Consider the following 19,703-nt stretch of genomic DNA (forward strand, 5'->3'; position numbering starts at 1 on the left):
GCAACCTTTTGGTGTATGGATGACTCTCCAACCAACTGAGCTACCCAGCCAGGGAGAAATTAACAATATTCAATCTAAAAAGCTACATACCCAATTAAACTATCAACAAAGTTAAAAGAAAGCAAAAGGTATTTTCAGACATGCAAGATCTTAATAAAAAATTATGTCCCATGTATCTATTCTTAAAAACCTGCTGAAGGGAGTATTCACAAAATAGGGAAGTAAGCCAAGAAATAGGAAAGCTTAACAGAGGTGACAAGGAGAGCTAATACAGGAGAGAAGTGAGGGGAATCCCCCTCCTCAGGTGACATGCAGGGAGATCCAGGAGGGAATCTACATGTCAGTGGTAGAAGACAATCAACCCTCAGAGAGCAGATCAGAGAACTCAAAGAAAGGTTTCCTTTGGAAGATGAAACATGGGCTAACTGATGAATCTGAACATTTGCATGTCTCCAGAGTAGAATCTGGGATTAAATAAGCAGGAAGTACATAGAAGCAATTAACTCCAAAAAACACAAAAAGTTGTTCAAGAAAGGAAAAGTAATCCGAGTTCACTAAGCTTCGGCTTTGAATAGCCATGACATAGGAATAATAATGCAAATCCCAACCAAGTCTGACTCCAATCAGAATTCTTAACTATGCTATACTGAACTCAAAACCAGTTTTCATTTCCCTTTCATCTGCTATGAATCTCCAGTTAAACAAGAAACCAAGCCCTGGCCTATCTGTTCAGTGGTTATAGCATCAGCCCACAGACCAAAGGGCCTCAGGTTCAATTCCTGGTCAAGGGCACTTACCACCTTTGCAGGTTCCCCAGCCCCAGTGGGAGTTCGTAGGAGGCAACCAATCGAAGTGTGATTATGAAAACAAAGTAATTTTCTCATTTTGCCTTTGGCGATAAGGAATTCACAGTCTTGTTTTTGCTCCGTTTCAGTGTGTTTCCTTAGCCTAAGTGTTTCAGTGAAATTACCATTGCTACTTTTTCAATCAGTTCGTGTCCTTTGCAACCTTGTTCATAGAGGTTTGATGGATTCATGTCTTGTTGGATACCACCTAATTCTGAAATGTTAAAACTAGTTTCCTGACCTCTCAGCTTCCAACTCTGGTGAATGGCAACGTGAGAGAGAATATTAATGGACTAGTTTGGCCCAGCCAGTGTGGTTCAGTGGTTGAGTGTTGACCTATGAACCAGGAGATTACAGTTTGGAATTATAGTCTCAATGGAATGAGGGCAGGTCACATGCCCAGGTTACGGACTCAGTCCTCCAGTAAGGGGTGTGCAGGAGGCAGCAGATAATGTTTCTCTCTCATTGATATTTCTCTCTCTCTCTCTCTCTCTCTCTCTCTCTCTCTCTCTCTCTCTCTCTCTCTCTCTCTCTCTCTCTCTCTCTCTCTCTCTCTCTTCCTCTCTCTCTCAAAAAATCAATTAAAACTTAAAAAAAAAAATAAAACAGACTAGTTTGAAAGTCCTGTGACTTACTGGGCACTCAGCTTCCAGATCTGGTTTGTGAAGCACTAACATCAAATGCAGAAAGAAATGCAGTTGAGCATGGGCACACAGCAGCCACGAAGCGCTGGCATGGCTGGGGCTGGGCTGACAGCGAGGTTTCCCAGTTAAGCTCCTTTAGCATTGAAGTGTCTCACATCACATAGACTGAGCAGTACATTTCTGGTCATTCATAGGCTTCCTAGGGGTATCCGTTCCTTGGGCTAAAGAAGAAGAAACAGTGGAAAAAATAGCTCCTGTACCAATCTTTAAAGTGAGAGGGGGAAAGCTGAGCTCTTTCCTTAATTCCAGAAAACTTTTATTGCGGCATCAAGGCACAGCCACAAAATCTGTGGCCTGTGAAATAGGATTTCAATTATTGAAGAGGGAAGCCTCCACCTTTCCCAATGCCCTTCGTCTCGCATGCTGCTGAAAATAGCTCACTGCCCCCCTTCTCATCGTCTCCGAGCTGCCTTTGAATTGCTAGTTAACGAGGCAGCCCTGCAATACGTACTTTTCAATTCCTCTACAGGTGCGAACGTGGGGGTCTCCTTCCATATGATTTCCCCCAGCTGGGTCCTCTGGAGAACAAAAGGCCTACAATGTCATTCTTCCCTCTGTTTGTCCCTCCTTACCCATTACATGTCAGGCAGGACGGAAATCAGGGTCAAACAGAGGAATTTTGTAGATTGTGGACATATTGAAGTCATCGAGTTGTGACTGAAGAATCAGAATTCTTCAAAACAAGACTGTGTATCAGGGGCTACAAGGGTAAGTGTTGGATAAAAAGAATCCAGTATAGGTTCTGTTCATGAAATCCATGGAGAAACCAGATACAGTCCCTGCCCTCAGGAGTGTCTACTCTTATAGGAGCACTAGAGGCCCCCGATGCATGAAATTTGTGCAAGGGGTTCGGCCCTCGCAGCCAGCTTCATCTGGAAGGTTGTCCGGAAGGACGTTCGGAAGGTCGTTTGGCTGACCGGTCTAATTAGCATATTACACTTTTATTACTATAGGTTATATGTGTGTGCAATAATAGTAATACCAAGTTCCCCAGTGCTAAATGCTGTGAGGTTCGTTTCCTTCTTTCTTCCCACAAGAATTTATTCAACCCCTAGGTCAGGCTCGGTGCCAGTCAGCATACATCTGACAGGTGGTAGAGAAGCGTGCTTCCTGGACTCGGCGGCAGCTTTTCCCTGGAACAAGGGAGCTACAGCAGGCCAGGCATGGACCAGAGTGAATGCTCCCGGCAAGGTGCCAGTTGAATCCCCACACCTCCGTGAAATAGCTTCCCAAACAGGGTTCTGCCAATACCTGCCCAGAGTGTTTTTGCAAATCTGGCACCTTCTTGAACAAATTTCTAAAGCATCATATGGACTTCTGAAATTCCCATTCTTATCTGTTTCTTTCCTCAAAGTATTTCAGATCTCAGCCCGCTGGTAATCCGGGGAAGAGCCTGGCAGTGAGGGGATTAACATGCAGAAGTTAAGCCGTGTCAGCTCAGCGGCGTGCTCAGGGCCCCCACCAACAAATACCGTGGCAGACAGGCTGCTTGCCCAAGGTCGCATCTGCAGCAGTCTCTCACCCTAGATACTGTTGGCACTGGGGCTGGATAAATGCCTCCTTAGAGGCTGGCCTGTGCAGGGGAGGGTGCTTAGCAGCTTCCGTGGCCTCTTGCCCACTAGATGCCAGTAGATCTCTCTCCTTCAACTCTGATGATCAAAATGTCTCCAGCCAAAACAGGTTTGGCTCAGTGGATAGAGCATCAGCCTGTGGACTCAAGGGTTCCAGGTTCGATTCCGGTCAAGGGCATGTACATTGGTTGTGGGCACATCGGGGGTTGCAGGAGGCAGCTGGTCGATGTTTTTCTGTCATCGATGTTTCTAACTTTCTGTCCCTCTCCTTTCCTCTCTGTGGAAAATCAACAAAAAATATTTTTTTAAAAATGTCTCCAGACTTTACAAAATGCCCCCAGGATTTGGGGGGATGGGGTGGGGATGGTAAAAAAAAAATCACATGTCCCTCTTCATCTAGTTCACATGTGTCAAACACATGGCCCGCGGGCCAAATCCAGCCCGCCAGGCCTTGCAATGTGGCCCGCACCGCGCTGTCATCACTGCACTCCGCTGTCAGTTTATGACATTGTCAGTTTATGACTGTTCAGTAAACCATTCGGCCCGCGATTTTCACTGGATTTTAGATTTTGGCCCCTTCTCTGATTGAGTTCGACACCCCTAATCTAGTTAAAAACCAATTGCCAATAGAGATCATAGTATTTTGTCAAGAAAAAAAAAATCTCAATCTGCATTTCTTTTTAATTTAATCCTATTACTGGGAGGAGACCCTGGTTAAGGAAATATCTGACGCAACCATCTCATACACTATGATGCCTAATATATTGCAGGTTGCCATGAAAATAATCACTTCAGCGGGGTTTGCAGAGGAAGGGATAGCAGCTCCAGTCCTTGGCTGTTCCCCAGCACTGACTAGCATAAACTGCCAGTACATATTGACTTAGAGATTAATTATTAATGGTAGGGGTGCTTATGAATTTTTCAGAATTTTTCCTTGTTGGGTGCAGCAGGCTGACTTCCTACCAGGAGCCTAAGATCCCTCCCACTGTCCTGCATCAAAGCCATGGCTGTCGCCCAGGGCGTTATCTTGTTCTGTGCAGGCTGCCTGCATATGTTGACTCTAAATTTTTTAATCGGCCGTTTCCAACCCAACTGCACAAGTCAAGCTGCAGAGGCAGAATCCATTAAGCAGCTTCTGAAACCCAGGGGCTGTGGCATCATGATGTGATATCTCTATAGCAAAATTTCACAGTCAGAAATTAAAGGAACAACAACGCTTGCTGAAATGTCAACAAAATGCCTGTAGGAATTAAAAAGAGGCAAAACACCACCAACAATAATGATAATATTTCCCCTTTCAACTTTTTGGAGGATTTTATATCTATTTAAGCATCTCATTTTCTCTAAATCCTGTACTTTTAGACACTCCCATATTTTTATCAAGTGAAATTAATAGGTAAGTGATCCAATAATCACTGAATCATGAGAGCTGATAATAATGACCATTATAGATTGAATGATAAAAGCATAGAAAAAATGTTTTAAAAATTTAAAACATATATATATACCACATAGACCAGCTTCAAATACTGAGGGTTCCCTATTACATGGAGGATAAAATATTTATAGGCAATTGCTATATATATATATATATATATATATATATATATATATATATATAACACCTATTTTGCATCAGGAACTAGCTGAGCAGTTAACTTGAAAACTATCTGGGTTTCATTTCATGTTAAAACCATTTCTCAAATATTTTTTTCCCCTCTCCTGCCTTTGCATACAACAAACATCTTGATTAAATTTAACACTTTGCAAATCAAACCTGTGTCCAGGAATGCATGTAAAAGGCAGGGTATTAACCTGACACACATCTGGTGTTGCTTGTTAAAAACAATCCCCATTGCAAATTTGCTTTTTTTTCTTTAAAGTAAATTTTAAAGGTGGTTATTTGAATCTCTGGCTAATATTTTCCCATTTGATATTTCATAGTAATTTAAAAGACAGAGGGATATTTGCTATAAGTGCTATAATTTTGCTCTGAAAGCCTAAAAAGCATCACCTTTGCTAAGAAAATTCAACTTAGGTGCTTTTGCAAATATGCATGGGCACCATCAGCAAATGAACTATCCAGTCTTAATAACAGTTTCTTCTGAATTGCAAATAAATTTAAAAAGAGGAGGTGGCCTGCCCCTCAAAGTGTTTCTTAGCCTGGGCAATTGACATATATTAGAAATACTGTAGATATGATTGCAAGGAGATCCTGGGCTATCTTGATTTGAACCTCTCCAGCGCCAGAATTGTGTATTTCAGTCACTACTGTGTTCATTCATGCTGCTTAAAATACTGTTTATTTGCAGGGTTCTCTCTCAGAGGAGTCATTCTTTCTTTAATGTCTCTCCCTATTCGCCTCTCACAATGGAAATTTAATTATAACATGTTCTCTTGGGTTAATTTGAATCGATGTAGAGTTGTCCACACAGGTCAGGTAAAATAGAGAATAGAACAATTTTCATATACTTAAGATAGACTTTATATTAGAAGCACTCTAACCAGTATTTTTATGGCAGAAGCAATAATGCTCACAAAATATTTTATGTCCCCTTACATTTCCTAGCTCCCCCTACAGTTAGGTTATGGCCACATGGCTGGTTCTACCCAAGAGGCTGTGAGTTCTCCATGCTCTGTGTTCCCCTGTTACAGTGACCCGGGAAGCCACATACTGAGATGGCAAGATCACAGAATCGTGGTGCTTCCATCTTGCTGAGTGAGTGAAACACAGTCCCCCATGATTCCATTGGACATGTAGGATAAGCAAGAAATAAACCATTGTTGTCTTAATATACTGAGATTTCAGGTTTAATTTATTACCATGGAATAATTTACCCAATCCTGATGAATGTGTCCCCCTTTTGACTTTATTTTAAAAATATTAACTTATATTTTTAGGGTAACACATGGTTATCCTTGCTTATGACTGACTGGGATTAATGACCTCAAGTTCATTGAGAGCACAAACTCTACTTCTGAACACCCCCAGCCCTCAACTATTTCTAACTTGCTGAATATGGCAAGAGCAGCAGTCGTTGCTATATTCTCACAAATAAATTAAGAACTGTTGCCTGTATTAGAATAGATGACATCCTGGTACCTTTGCTGGTCTGCAGCGCATGAGTATATTGTGGACAGGAAGCATTTAACAAGTGCTGGCAATGTAACTTGGGGTATGCTTTGTCATTTCTTTTTTTCTCATCTATTGGGAAATTTGAAATCTTTTTTTTTTTAATCCTCACTTGAGGATATGGTTTTTATTGATTTTAGAAAGAGAGGAAGGGAGAGGGACAGAGAGAGAAGTGAGAAAGAAACATTGGTCAGTTGACTGCCATACACATCATAGCCTGGGTATATGCAACCTTTGGTGTACTGGATGATGTAGCAATCAAGTGAGCCACACCAGCCAGGGTAGGACCTCATTATTTTTAATACTATCTGTTCTTCTTGCCCACAGACACTTAAAAAAAAAAAAATAACAGTGTGGCTCTGTGATTGAGTGTTGACCCATGAACCTGGTTTGATTCCCAGTTGGGCACGTGCCAGGGTTGCTGGCTCAGTCCCCAAGGGTCATTCAGGAGTCAGCTGATCGATGTCTCTCATCAATGTTTCCAACCCTCTCCCTTCCTTTCCCTCTAAAATCAATAAAACCATATAAAAAATAATTTTTAAAAAATGTAGCTACTTGGTTATGGATTTGACACCAGGAATTAATGTTCCTTTGACAGGTCTTAGCCAAGGTGAAACACACCCTTTATAAATATTTTTGGCTTTGAACAATGGTGTCACCAATGTAGACACTCTTCAGGGCAGGAAAAGTAAGATAATGATATATGTGGGTAGATTTGTGAATACACCCGATTTCTACCAGCTACTTGTGTAATAATCAGCTTGGGACTAGAAATAATGTCTTGTATTTGTGACATGCTGCTCAAAGGTAACAGGTGCATGTGACATATACCCTGGAAATTATACTACTTGCCTCAATTTTAATTGATGTCGGCAGCTCTATAATTTAGAGCTCTGCATGTTTTCTACTGCCTGAGGTCTCTGTTGTGCACACACACACACACACACACACACACACACACACGCCTCTGCACCCACATATACATTCACTAAACCATAATTGTAGAGTAGGGCTGGATTTGGCCAGCGGGCCTTGTGTTTGACATATGTGTTGTAGAGGCTGCAAAACTTGGTTTCATTTTGACCTTGTGAATAACTTTTATATTGCATCATAAATATTTGAAAAATGAAGGTCACTTCCTCTAAAATAAAGAGCAGGCATTTTTAGCAAAAGTATCTGATTTTATTAGTGTATAGTGGTGTTTTAGACATCATCGGATGTTTCTGGATTTCCCCTGGGGCGCATTATTTGTGCCAATTACAAATTGCTTCTCACCAGGACTTGATGCTGCTGAGATACAAATGTTGTTCAGCAGCACAAAAAGGCATTTTATTTTTTACAAAATGTCAAAATCAGCTGCCTGAACAGAATTTCAGAAATTAGTAGTAACTAAATCCAAAACTAATGGCAAGAAAAATAATAATTTACATTTGTTCAACATGATAATTTTGAAAAATAACACTTCTTTTCTGTTTTTTGAAGGGATTCTGAAAGTTATCCCCACTGGGTGTAGGGACCGTTTGACTGAGTTCATATTCAAGCTCTATCACTTCTTTCAGATGTTATTCTAATCCCCCTGAGCGTCGGTTTCCCCATCTGTAAAGTGGTATTGATTTTGATAGGAATACCTATATTAAGAATTAAATGAGGGCTAGCTGGTTTGAAACAGTGGATAGAGTGTCAGCCTGTTAACTGAAAGGTCCCAGGTTCCATTCCGGTCAAGGCCACATGCCCAGATCGTGGTTTCAACCCCTAGTGGGGGACTTGCAGGAGCAGCCCATCCATGATTCTCTCTCATCATGAATGTTTCTATCTCTCTCTTCCTCTCCCTTTCTCTCTGAAATAAATTTGTTAAAAATTAAAGAATTAGATGAGATAGTGAATGAAGCACTCACTATGATGCCAGGTTTGGGTAAATACTCAATATTCAGTACATGTGAAGGTGGACCATAAGTGTATGGAAGGCATGTTCTGTGTTTATCCTGCTCTCACAGCTCATAGTACAGTGTGGGGTACAAAGCAAGTGTTTAATGAGTATTTTAAATGGTGAGCTGAGATTTACTATTTGTAGTTTCCAGATGAGGAAACCAAGGTTCTCAGTGTGTAATTGGTTCACACCTCTATTCTTCACAACCCCTTGAGTCAATTATTCTGTTCCCTTTGCACCTTAGTTCTCAAATTCTGTTATACACTCAACAAAGGATTTATTAAGTTTAAAGCATTTCCAGTCAGATTTCTATTTAGGTGATGACTTGAGTGAGTATTTAGTGTCAGATGCCATACTAAGTGCTTGGGAAAATTTTTTTCATTAACTCATCAAAACAGCCAAGCAACCCAGCAGATATCATTATCTTCATCTCAAATTTAATTTTGTAAGTATTCTTGCTCAGCTGCCATGCCTCAGCCACTGGAGGTTCTATAGGATAAGACAAACAAGGCCCCTGTCCTCTGGGCAGGCACAGTCTTACAGAGAACATGCCCTGGAGCTCATAATGCAAATGTGATGGGAGTGATGAAAAAGAAAGTTCAGGATGCTATGGGGACCTAGAGCTGGGGCCAAGAAGCCTCCTTAGGGAGCAATACTGAGGCTGGAAGTCAGGTTAATGAGTTCGTGTTAGCCAGACGAAGATGGCAAAGGAGGGCAGAGAATGAGCATCAGCCTGGGGCCCTGAATGAATGTCATGTTTGAGATCCAGAAGTACAGAATGGCCTGAGCCTGGAGGGCAAGACCTAGTAGTGGGAGATAAGGCTGGAAAGCAGAGCAGGGTCAGATGGCAACAGCTCCCTCAGCTTCGATAAGAACCTGGGACTGGGGCTTCTGTTGCCAAGGAAAATGGAGCATTATCCAAGGGTCTTAAGCAGGAGAGTCACATGAGAAAATGCACGTTCCAAATAGATGAGCAGAATGCAGTGCTGAGCGTGGATTCAGCCCTTGCTCTCAAAATGTGGTTCGCAGCATCAGCATCCCCCAGGAATTTGTTAGAAGGGCAGATTCTTGCATCTTACCCCAGACCTACTGAGTCAAAGCTCTCCGGGCTGAGGCCACGATGCTGTCCTGCACCACAGTTTGAGAATGACTAGCTTTTGGTAGCAGTTCTCATTCTTCGCTGCACATTGGAATCAGCTAAACAGGTTTTTAAAATGCCAATGCCCGGTCCCCAACTGATTTAGCTGGGCTGGGTGCAGCTGGGATATAGGGATTTTTCTTACATTTCCCCCAGGTGATTCTCCTGTGTAGCAGGACTGAGAACTGCTATATCAGAGAGGATGCAGGTGCACAGGTCAGTGGTCCAGGACAGAGGCCATGGCAGTCGGGCCCAGGGAAGTGGATACACCGGATAGATGGCTTCAAAAGGTATGCAGAAGTGACTCACAGTTACAAGAGAATAAACCGACATGGTCCCAGCCTCCTGTCTTCACAAAACTACCTGCTTCTTGCACACCCTGGCTTCAGTTGCCACACTCTCACCGAGAAAGACAGTGCCCACTCTCTTCTTTGAATGGCTTCAGTTCCCCATGCCCTCAAGACAGTACGCGTGAATCGGACCATCCCTCACCCCAGCAGTGAAGATCATTAAGATGACCCATAAAAAACGCAGCTGTGCCCTGCATGCTGGATCAACTGCATAGACCGAGCGCAACAATACTAACTAATGGCCTCCACTGTGTGGACCTGCTCCGCACTTGATGAGGATTGCCTCCCTTTATTCTCACAACAAGCCTCTGCTCTTGGCATTGCTCCTATCAGCACTCCCGCTCTGCAGAGGAGGCCGCAGACAGAGCTCAGAATATTGTCCAGGGTTATGGATCTGGGGAGGGGCAGAGCAAAGACTTGAGCTCCGATATGACTGTTTCCAGTACCCAGGTCCCTGACCACTATGCCCTAGAGCACATGTGTCAAACACAAGGCCCGCGGGCCAAATCCAGCCCGCCAGGCCTTGCAATGTGGCCCGCACCGCGCTGTCATCACTGCACTCTGCTGTCAGTTTATGACATTGTCAGTTTATGACTGTTCAGTAAACCATTCCGGCCCGCGATTTTCGCTGGATTTTAGATTTTGGCCCCTTCTCTGATTGAGTTCGACACCCCTACCCTAGAGCTATTCTGGCCCAGAGGGAGATCTAAGACATGTGACACTTGGAAGGTTTCGATACTGGACTGGCCAGCAATGTCTATAAAAGCAAGATGATACATCGCTAAAGTAATCAAGGGGGCTTCCCTGAAGGAAGGGCGTCTCCACCAGCCCCTGAGTCACGTGGAAGATGGGAAATGGTGGAAAGGAGAGAAGGGGTCACTCCGGGACTGGGGTGGGAGGGAGAAAGCCTGGTTGAGCACTGCAGGGTCATAAAGAAATGGGTTGGTTTTCTGTTTGAGGTGTCTTTTATGTTTATTTGCTTCTTGCTCAGAGAATTACTGCCTTTGGAGCGCTTGTGTTCTATTTACTGCATAGCCAGAAGCCAGCAAAGACATAAAAGCAGTGACTCAAATGCAGAGGATGCTCTTATTGGCTGGCACAGCCCAGCTAAAGCCTGCATTTCGTAATCAAAGAGACATACACCCTTTTGAATGGAAACTTTGACCTGCTCAAGGTCTTCTCCTGGCGAGAAATTAAGGCATAATAAAAAAGACACAAATAAGATCTTATTTTAACTCCTGTACAAAAGAAGTGGAAAATCCTTTTTTTACTTTTTAAAAAAAATAAAAACAGAAGGTAGCTGAGTGTGAATAGGGCACCAAACCACATTTTCACTACAGATACCCCTGGAGCAGAGCCTGGTGGAGACTCAGAGGGGGGCAAGACTGCAGGTTACATCAGATTCACCCCAGTTGTAATAATAGATATATAAACCCACATTGTATTGAGCCCCTACAGTGTGAAAATGTCTATTATTATCACTATTGCAATAGTCCTGGGAGGGTATTATTTTAGAGCTACAGGTACAGTTGCTCAGAGAGGTTGAGTACGCAGGCCCTAGTCACACTGTGAGGATGTGAAAGAAGTAGAGTTTGAGTTCAAGGTTTTCTGATTCTAAAACCCCTGCTCTTTGTTCTAAAGCAGTGGTTCTCAACCTTTTTAAACCATGACCCTTTAATACAGTTCCTCATGTTGTGGTGACCCCCAAGCATAAAATTATTTTTGTTGTTACTTCATAACTGTAATTTTGCTGTCTCGACCCACAGGTTGAGAACCACTGCTGTAGAGCCTAAGACCATTGGAAAACACAGATATTTACATTATGATTTATTAACAGTAGCAAAGGTTATCCCTTCAGTGCAGGGCCAACTATCTGTGAACTCCTAGCAAACTATTTATTCTTTTCTGTTTGTTTGTTTATTTTTGTTTGTGGTTGGTAATCTTCACCCTAGGATATTTTTCCCATTGATTTGTAGAGAGAACGGAAGGGAAGGCATGAGGGAGAGATAGAGGGAAAACATCAATGTGAGAGAGATACATACATAGACTGGTTGTCTGCCGCACCTACCCCAACTGGGATTGTGGGTCTAGCCTGCAACCTAGGTACATGCCCTTGACCAAAATTGAGCCCAAGACCCTTCAGTCTATCCGCTGTTCTAAGCACTGAGCAAAACTGCCTGGGGCAAACTATTTAATCCTTTGAAGCTCGGTGTCTTGCCTTTACGCGGGGTGCCTGTCCTGCCACTTTGTTATTAAGATCTGAATTTGCATGAGTATGCAGGCTGCAGAATGCCAAGACCTAATGGCTGCAAGATTGACTGAAAGCAATGCCCTCTGCTAAGTGTCATGCATACACATAATCTCATTGAACCTCTTACCAATCCTGCCAGGTAGAGATTAGCATTCTTTTTCCCATTTAGAGTTAAGGGGGGTGGGGAAAAGTTAGAAGCTAAGACTCTGAAAGATTTAATGACTTGCTCAGCGTCCCTGATCTTCCATGAGGACAGGCACAGATTTGAACCTGGACAGTAGAGAGGGGGCGCCTCCAGCCACCTCTACAAGCTCCGCAGTGGAGGTGGACAAGGGGAGACAGGCAGCAAGAGAAGGAGAAAAGGGATTGGAGGGGCACCGGGTGTTGAGCGCAGTGATGCAGCCACAGTCCCAACCTCAGCACGTCCTGAACAGGAGTGTGGGCAGCCACTGCCTGGCCGGGGACTGGCACTGTCCAGGCTGTAACTTTCCAGACTGCAGTGCACCAGGCAGGCAGCGTGCCCTGGAGCTGAAGGAGGACAGAAAGGTGGAGCTGAGGATAGGAGTGATTTACAGGGAGGCGCCTCCCTCCTCTGCAGTAGTTCTGGGCAGCCTCCTGCTGACACTGATCCCTGGGATCTGAGGGGCCAGGCTGGGAACGGAAAGGAAACCAGAGGAACAGATTGAGCTAACCCCAGGTCAGCAGGTGGCTTGCCATGCAGCTGCTTGGGCATACCTGCCTCAGCCCCAAAGCCCAGGATTAAGGATGCGTTATCAGGATCGGGCCTGATTATATGCCAGCAAAGTTTCCATTTTGCCAGTTTCTGCAGAGAATGGCATTTCCTGGGACACAGCCACTGAACTGCAAGACAGCAAACTAGAAGTTAACAGCGTGGGAGTCTGGTCCCAGCTCTCTCTCTCTCTCTCTCCTTCTCTCTCTCTCTCTCCCTCTCTCTCTCTCTCCCTCTCTTTCTCTCTCTCCCTCTCTCTCTCTCTCCCTCTCTCATGATTGTGTGACTGTGAGCAGGTCACTTTCCCCCTTTAGGTCACAGTTCACAGCGGGAAGGCAGTCATCAGAGCCTCTGTGAATCTGACACCAGGCTAGGGTCCAGAGCTGCAGTGGTAAAGTAAGCCAAGTCGCACCCATTGCTGCTCTCCTGGAGCTGACAGCGAATAGGTAAATGCCAATAATCAGGGAATGCACGTAAAGTTACAATTGTGGCAAGTGCTAACCAAGGAAAGGTGCATGGTGTCTGGGGAGCAGGTGACAGGAGCAACTCTCCAGTTTGGAGGCGTCAGAGAGTCATCGGAGAGGCGTGCAAAGCTGGGGGTGAAAGAGAAGTCAAGGGGACACAAGAGAGTGCTCCGGGCATGAGGAGCAGCAGGTGCAAAGGCTTGGCAGCAGGAGGGAGGGACCCAGTGGAGCATTCCAAAAGGGGGTGGGATGCCCCCCGCCCCACCAGCCTGAAGTTACTGCATCATTTCTAAAGCTGCTTCCAGACACAACTCTGGATCATTATCACTTTAGTCCTTATGCTGAAGTGGGTCTGTTTGCTCTGATGCTGAGTATCATAGACTTTTCCAGAAAGCAGAACAATTATGCAAATAATGCATAAAGCAATCTGCCCATTTCTGCTTAAATTCTCTATACATTTGAATCATGCCTTCTCTTGGCTTGACCAAGGGCTGTCTTGCAGCAGTAAAATGATGACTCTGAAAGAGTCCAGCGCTGGCCTTACCTCCTGGTCATGGAAACATGTGAGCTCCGGGGAATTTGTCAGGCATTCCTCAGGAAAGCCAGCGCTCAAGGACAGCAGCCCGCTGCCTCACTGCCCAGGCAAATCCTTCAGGGATGGAAGTAAATGAGGGGGCTCTGAGCCTGGGCCCTGTGGTGACTTCTCCATCACCCTAGAGGTCAGACAGGGCCTTCACAAGTAGTTGCCTTTTTACTGAGATATAGACCCATTTGCATAGCAGGTTGTTTCCTCCTCCCAGCCCCCCTCACCTCTACCCACCCACAAATTCTGTCCATGGACACAGGAAAAGTGAAATACATAGGAGAATCACATAGATGAGCATATGCCCATATGTGCTGTTGGGATGCTCAAATGTATTGCACGCTTGGTCAGATGAGTTTGGGGGTGTGGGCCACTGCAGGCTGCCTGGGGTAGGCTCGAGGCTTTCAGGAAGAGGGCAGGCCCAGCGGACTTTATTTGGCCACAGAATGCTTTCTCATTGAGCACCCACAGGACTAATGTGCCCCCGAATATCACTTTGAGAAATGCTCAGCTAGGTTTCAGAGACTTCTGGGACATCGTCTCAGATGAAGGGGTAGTGACAGAGAGGTCCAGACTCGGGCCCAAGGTGCTCCAGCATGTCTTCTGCAGGCTCCCCAGTTCCTGTATCTGCTTTCGTCCCTAAATCACAAACATCAGGGAGAGGAATTGGTATCTGATGAGTGCCACCCTAAAATAGGGATAAATCTAGAAACTATTTGCTAAAGTATAGGACCTACTATGTGCCAGGACCATGCTAGGTGCTTAGCGCATTTTTCTCATTTAATTCTAGCAGCATGCTGAGGTAGGTGTCTTAACCCAGTTTTACAGACGAGGAAACTGAGGCTCACAAAGCTTCAGTGACTTGTTTGATCCCTTTAAGTAAGGAAACCACAGAGCCAAGACTCCACCCAAGTCAGCCTGATGTGTCTTGAAGCACACCTCATATGGTCTCATTTAGTTCTCTCCTCAGCCGTCCAAGATAAAAATGATTCCAACTTTGCAGCTGTGGAAACTGAGAGGTGAAGAAGCTTGACAAGGTCATGGCACCTGGGAGTGGAATAGCTCGGCCCAGGCTCCCCTTCCCGGTTCTCAGGCCCTGAGCTCTGCCACGTGGTGTTCCTGCAGGTGCTGGCCTTCACTTTTGTCTTTGCATTGACTGAAGGGACAGAGCCGTGACCTGTAGAGATTCCCAAGCCTTGGAATGGGCTTTAACTGGTAGTGTAGGCCAGTGGTCGGCAAACTCATGAGTCAACAGAGCCAAATATCAACAGAACAAGGATTGAAATTTTTTTTGAGAGCCGAATTTTTTAAACTTAAACTCCTTCTAACGCCACTTCTTCAAAATAGACTCGCCCAGGTCGTGGTATTTTGTGGAAGAGCCACACCCAAGGGGCCAAAGAGCTGCATGTGGCTCACGAGTCCCAGTTTACTGACCATGGGTTTAGGCGATACCTGTCTGTACTTGGGCAGCGTTGAATCAGTTCCACGGGACTTTAAAAGAAAAGCCCAGCAAATGGGAGAGAGCTGTAATATTATAAACAACAAAACATATATTTTAAAAAATAAGAGAAAAGAAATAAAATAAAAGCTCAGGGAGAGAGTTCTCTCTGTTTGGCTGGCAAATCAAAACAGCCAGACTGCCTCTGCTTGACCTGTGCTGGTGGGAAGATTATTTGCCTAATTAGGTAAAGAGCCTTAATGCCCATGTCCATGCTTCAGCCCTAATGAGCTGTTAATGGGAAAGGCTTGCCCTTGGCCTGGCTCCCCAGCTGACCTTCCCCCGCCTGGTGGGAAGGACCAGGGCAGCGGACAGAATCTTGTTTCCATGGAAGCTCATCCTCTGGCTTTCTTTTCAGCACTTGAGAAGATAATTACTTGATTTCTCTTTATATTTTTGGATTTCATGCAGTGGGGCTGTCAAGCCTTGGGCTGAGATGTCCTTCTCGATCACGCCAGGCTATTTCAGGGAACTTTGGCTGCGTTTCCGTTGTCCTCTCCCCTTCAGATGGCTAGCGTCAGGCCGCAGCGGCCGCCTTCCACTCATTCCTGCTAATTAAAGTCTGAGGGAGCAAAGGGACTTGACCTGGAGAATGTGAAAGAGAAACCAGGGAAATTTGTCAAGAAATAAGAGCCCCTGATCGCCTTCCTTTCCTGGGCGGATTCTCACAACAAGACCTCAGATCTACAGCAGGGGCTACTGGGTCCCATCTGCCCTATTCTCCTCTGAATCTCTGACGCCCCATTGTGGCCCATGTCAGAAATACAGCCAACATGGGCGGCTTAATAACACCGGGGCAGCCACCATTTCCCCAGGCTCGCTGCAGGCGGAGCAGTGGGCTGAGCCCTTTATATCCCTGTCTCAGTGAATTCTCATGACAGCCTTACATAGAGTTATTATCCTGATCACTCCGATGGAGCACAGAGAGGTTAAGTAACTGCCCAAGATCACACAGTGACTAAGTGGCAGAGCCAGGATAAAGACACACCCATTGCTATCATTTCTTGGAAGTGGGGTGAGGGTCCTTTACAGCTGCCACAGAAACCAGAAGAAATTGCCAAGTCATGATAGGTGGCGAAGGGTAGATCATAAATGTTCCTCCCCTTCACACCCCCCCCCGCCCCCCCCGCCCCCCCCCCCCCCCCCCCCAGTGGAGGCTCTGTGTGTGAAATCGGCCCATGTGTACAAGGAACAAAGTGAGGGCATTGGGTTAGTTCATTGTCAGGACCAATTCGAAAACCAAACAGGGCATTTGAGAAGGAAGCCCATGTAGCACAGAGCAAAGAGCTGCACTTGGAGAAGGGCATACTCCCTTTTCAATGGCTCACATCACTTTCCCAGCGGTGGAACCTGGGGCACACTCCTGAACCTGACTGAGACTCAGGCTTCTCACCTGTAAAATGGGGTCATAGTGATATCTGCCTCATAAAGTTTGTGAGATTTCCAAGACTGCTCTGGGGTATAATTGTGTAAAAGACAAAGCTAAATGCAGTTAAATAGTCTTATCTACTCTAGAATTTCCCAGAATCTTTATTTTACTGACATGTATTATGCCAGTAAAATAAAGAGGGAGGGAGCAGCATTTCCTGAGCCCAGAGTTCTCTTTTAGGAAGAATTAACATTAACATCTGTTTCTTGGGATCCTTTAGAAAAGGCTCTAATATAGGACATGGGGTACTTGGTCTTGATATAAGCACCAATAAATACTAACCCCCTCTCTTTTGTGCCTGAATTGTTCAATAACCATATCTGTTCTTTAAGGAATTTAAGTGTCATAGAAGCAGGGTCTGGGTCAGCCTTGTTCTTTTTGGATCCCAGTGTCTTGGCGTATCAAGACATTCCATAGACATCTGATGAATGAATGAGTAAATGAGTGAACCGATGAATTAATGAATGAAGTTTAGTGTAGACCTAGCCTGCTTCGTCTTCAATACCGTCATTCTCTGATGTTTTCTAGTTGCATCTGATGGGGCCGGTGGGAGAATTCAATGCCTCTGTAAAACTTAGTAAGGGGGATTGTTTTATTATGCTGTTTTCCCCTTTTCAATTTTTTAAATCATTTTTTTATTGTTGACATTAGAGACCTGATGCACAAAATTTGTGCTAGGAGCACGCCCCTTGAAGCCCCAGCTGCCTTGGTCCTCACAGCCCCGGCTTCATCTGGAAGGTCATCTGCACAGTTGTTCTGCTGTTCTGTCTAATTAGCATATTAGCACTTAATTATATAGGATTATAATAGATATTCCATTTTCCCCCTTTACCCACCTCTACCCAGCTCCTGTCCTGCCTCACTCAAGCCATCTCCACACTGTTGGCTGTGCCCATGGGTTATGCATATATGTTCTTTGATCAAACTCTTCATCTTCTTTCATCCAGTCCCTCCCTTCTCCTCCCCTCTGAGAACTGTCAGTCTGTTCCTGTATTCCTTTATCCTTTTATATTTTGTTCATCAGTTTATTTTGTTCATTAGATTCCACATATAAATAAGATCATATGGTATTTTTCTTTCTCTAATGGGCTTATTTCACTTAGCATAATAACTTTCAGGTCCATCCATATTGTAAAATATAAGATTTCCTCGCTTTTTATGGCTGTGTAGTATTCCATTGTGTAAATGAACCACATCTTTTTTATTCATTCATCTACTGATGGGCACTTGGGCTGTTTCCAGATCTTGGCTATTGTAAATAACATTTCTATGAACATAGAGGTTCATGTATTCTTTCTGATTGGTGTTTTGAGATTCTTAGGATATAGTTCTAGAAATGAGATCATTGGGTCAAATGGCAGTTCCATTTTTAATTTTTTGAGGAAACTCCATACTGTTTTCCACAGTGGTTGCACCAGTCTGCATTCCCACTAGCGTTCCCTTTTCTCCACAACATTGCCAGCACTTGTTGTTTGTTGATTTATTGATGGTAGCCATTCTGACAAATGTGAGGTGATACTGTGGTTTTAATTTGCATCTCTGATGATTAGTGACATTGAGCATTTTTTCAATAGGTCTATTGGCCACCTGTATGACATCTTTGGAGAAGTGTCTATTCAGGTCCCTTGCCCATTTTTTAATTGGATTGTTTGTTTTTCTGGTGTTGAGTTGTATAAGTTCTATCTATATTTTAGAAATTAATCCCTTTTCTGATGTATCATTGGCAAATATGTTCTCCCATAGAGTGGGTTGCCTTTTAATTTTTTATGGTTTCTTAAGCACTGCAGAAGCTTTTTAGTTTGATGTAGTTCAATTTATTTATTTTTTTCTTTGTTTCCCTTGCCTTAAAGGCTTATCAGCAAAAATACTGCTACAAGAGATGTCTGAGATTTTACTGCTTATGTTTTCTTCTAGGATTTTTATGATTTCATGACTTACATTTAAGTTTTTTATCCTTCTTTAGTTTATTCTTGTGTATGGTATAAGTTGGTGGTCTGGTTTCATTTTATTGCATGTACCTGCCCAATTTCCCCAGTACTGTTTTTTTAAAAAAATCTTTATTGTTAAAAGTATTACATATGTCCCCTTTTTCCCCCATTCCAGTACCATTTATTAAGGAGACTATTTTTACTCCATGCTTTTGCCTCCTTTGTCAAATATTAATTAATCATGGATTGATTTCTGGTCTCTGTTCTATGCCATTGGTCTATATGTCTATTCTTATGCCAGTACCAGGCTGTTTTGATTACAATGGCCTTGTAGTATTGTGATACTTCAAAAAAAAAAAAAAGTCCCCAAATAACTTCAGCAATCATGAGAAAGAACAAAGTTGGAAGTATCACATAGATGACATTATTTCTTTAGCACGAACCTGGGTTTTCCTTTTCAAATTTCTGAATAAAAATGTCATCATTTTCAAGTTTATGAATAAAAGTAGCTTTTAAAAGAAAGGAACTTACAAAACTCACAGATTTTCTATGCTACTTTTTGTTGTGAGTTAATATATACTAAAAAGAAGAATAAAGCCCATCCTAGTTGAATGTTATTTTCGTCTACTTATTAACATTTACTCTGGTTACAATAAATAACAAGTTACTTAGCAAAGCAGACTCAATTACAGTTTGAAGGATGACATTGGGCTCATTTAGAAATAAAGGAAGAACTTCAATTCACAGGGCAGGGATTAGCAGCTCTGGCCTGCCACCTATTGTTGTGCATAAAATTTTATTGGAACACAGCAGTGCTCATTTACTTACATACTAGAGGCCCATTGCATGGAATTAGTGCACTGATAGGTTCCCTAGCAGCTGCTGGCTGCCGGCTAGAGCCTCCATTCCTTCCCCCAGCTGGCCTCACCTCCTGGTCGAACTCTCAGATGACCTCCCAGTCAAGGGGACAATTTGCATACTATGCTTTTATTATATAGGATTGTCTATAGCTGTTTTCACACTTCATTAGTCATTGCAACAGCAATATATCTATGGCCCTCAAACCCTATGATATTAACTATATGGCCCTGTAAAGAAATAATTATCAATATCTTTCATAGATTTATAGAAATATGTGGAAAAGATGGAGAT

The 19,703-nt window shown here is 43.7% G+C and overlaps 1 protein-coding gene across 8 annotated transcripts in view; it reads left to right on the forward strand.

Annotated features, from left to right (window-relative positions):
• The window catches only part of CADPS (calcium dependent secretion activator), a 411,831-nt gene that overhangs the window by 152,284 nt on the left and 239,844 nt on the right, over positions 1 to 19,703 (forward strand). The gene's annotated exons all lie outside the window — the stretch shown is intronic.

The sequence above is a fragment of the Pipistrellus hanaki genome (genome assembly GCF_964339955.1).
Source record: "Pipistrellus hanaki genome assembly, chromosome: 13".
NCBI classification, from domain to species: Eukaryota; Metazoa; Chordata; class Mammalia; order Chiroptera; family Vespertilionidae; genus Pipistrellus; species Pipistrellus hanaki.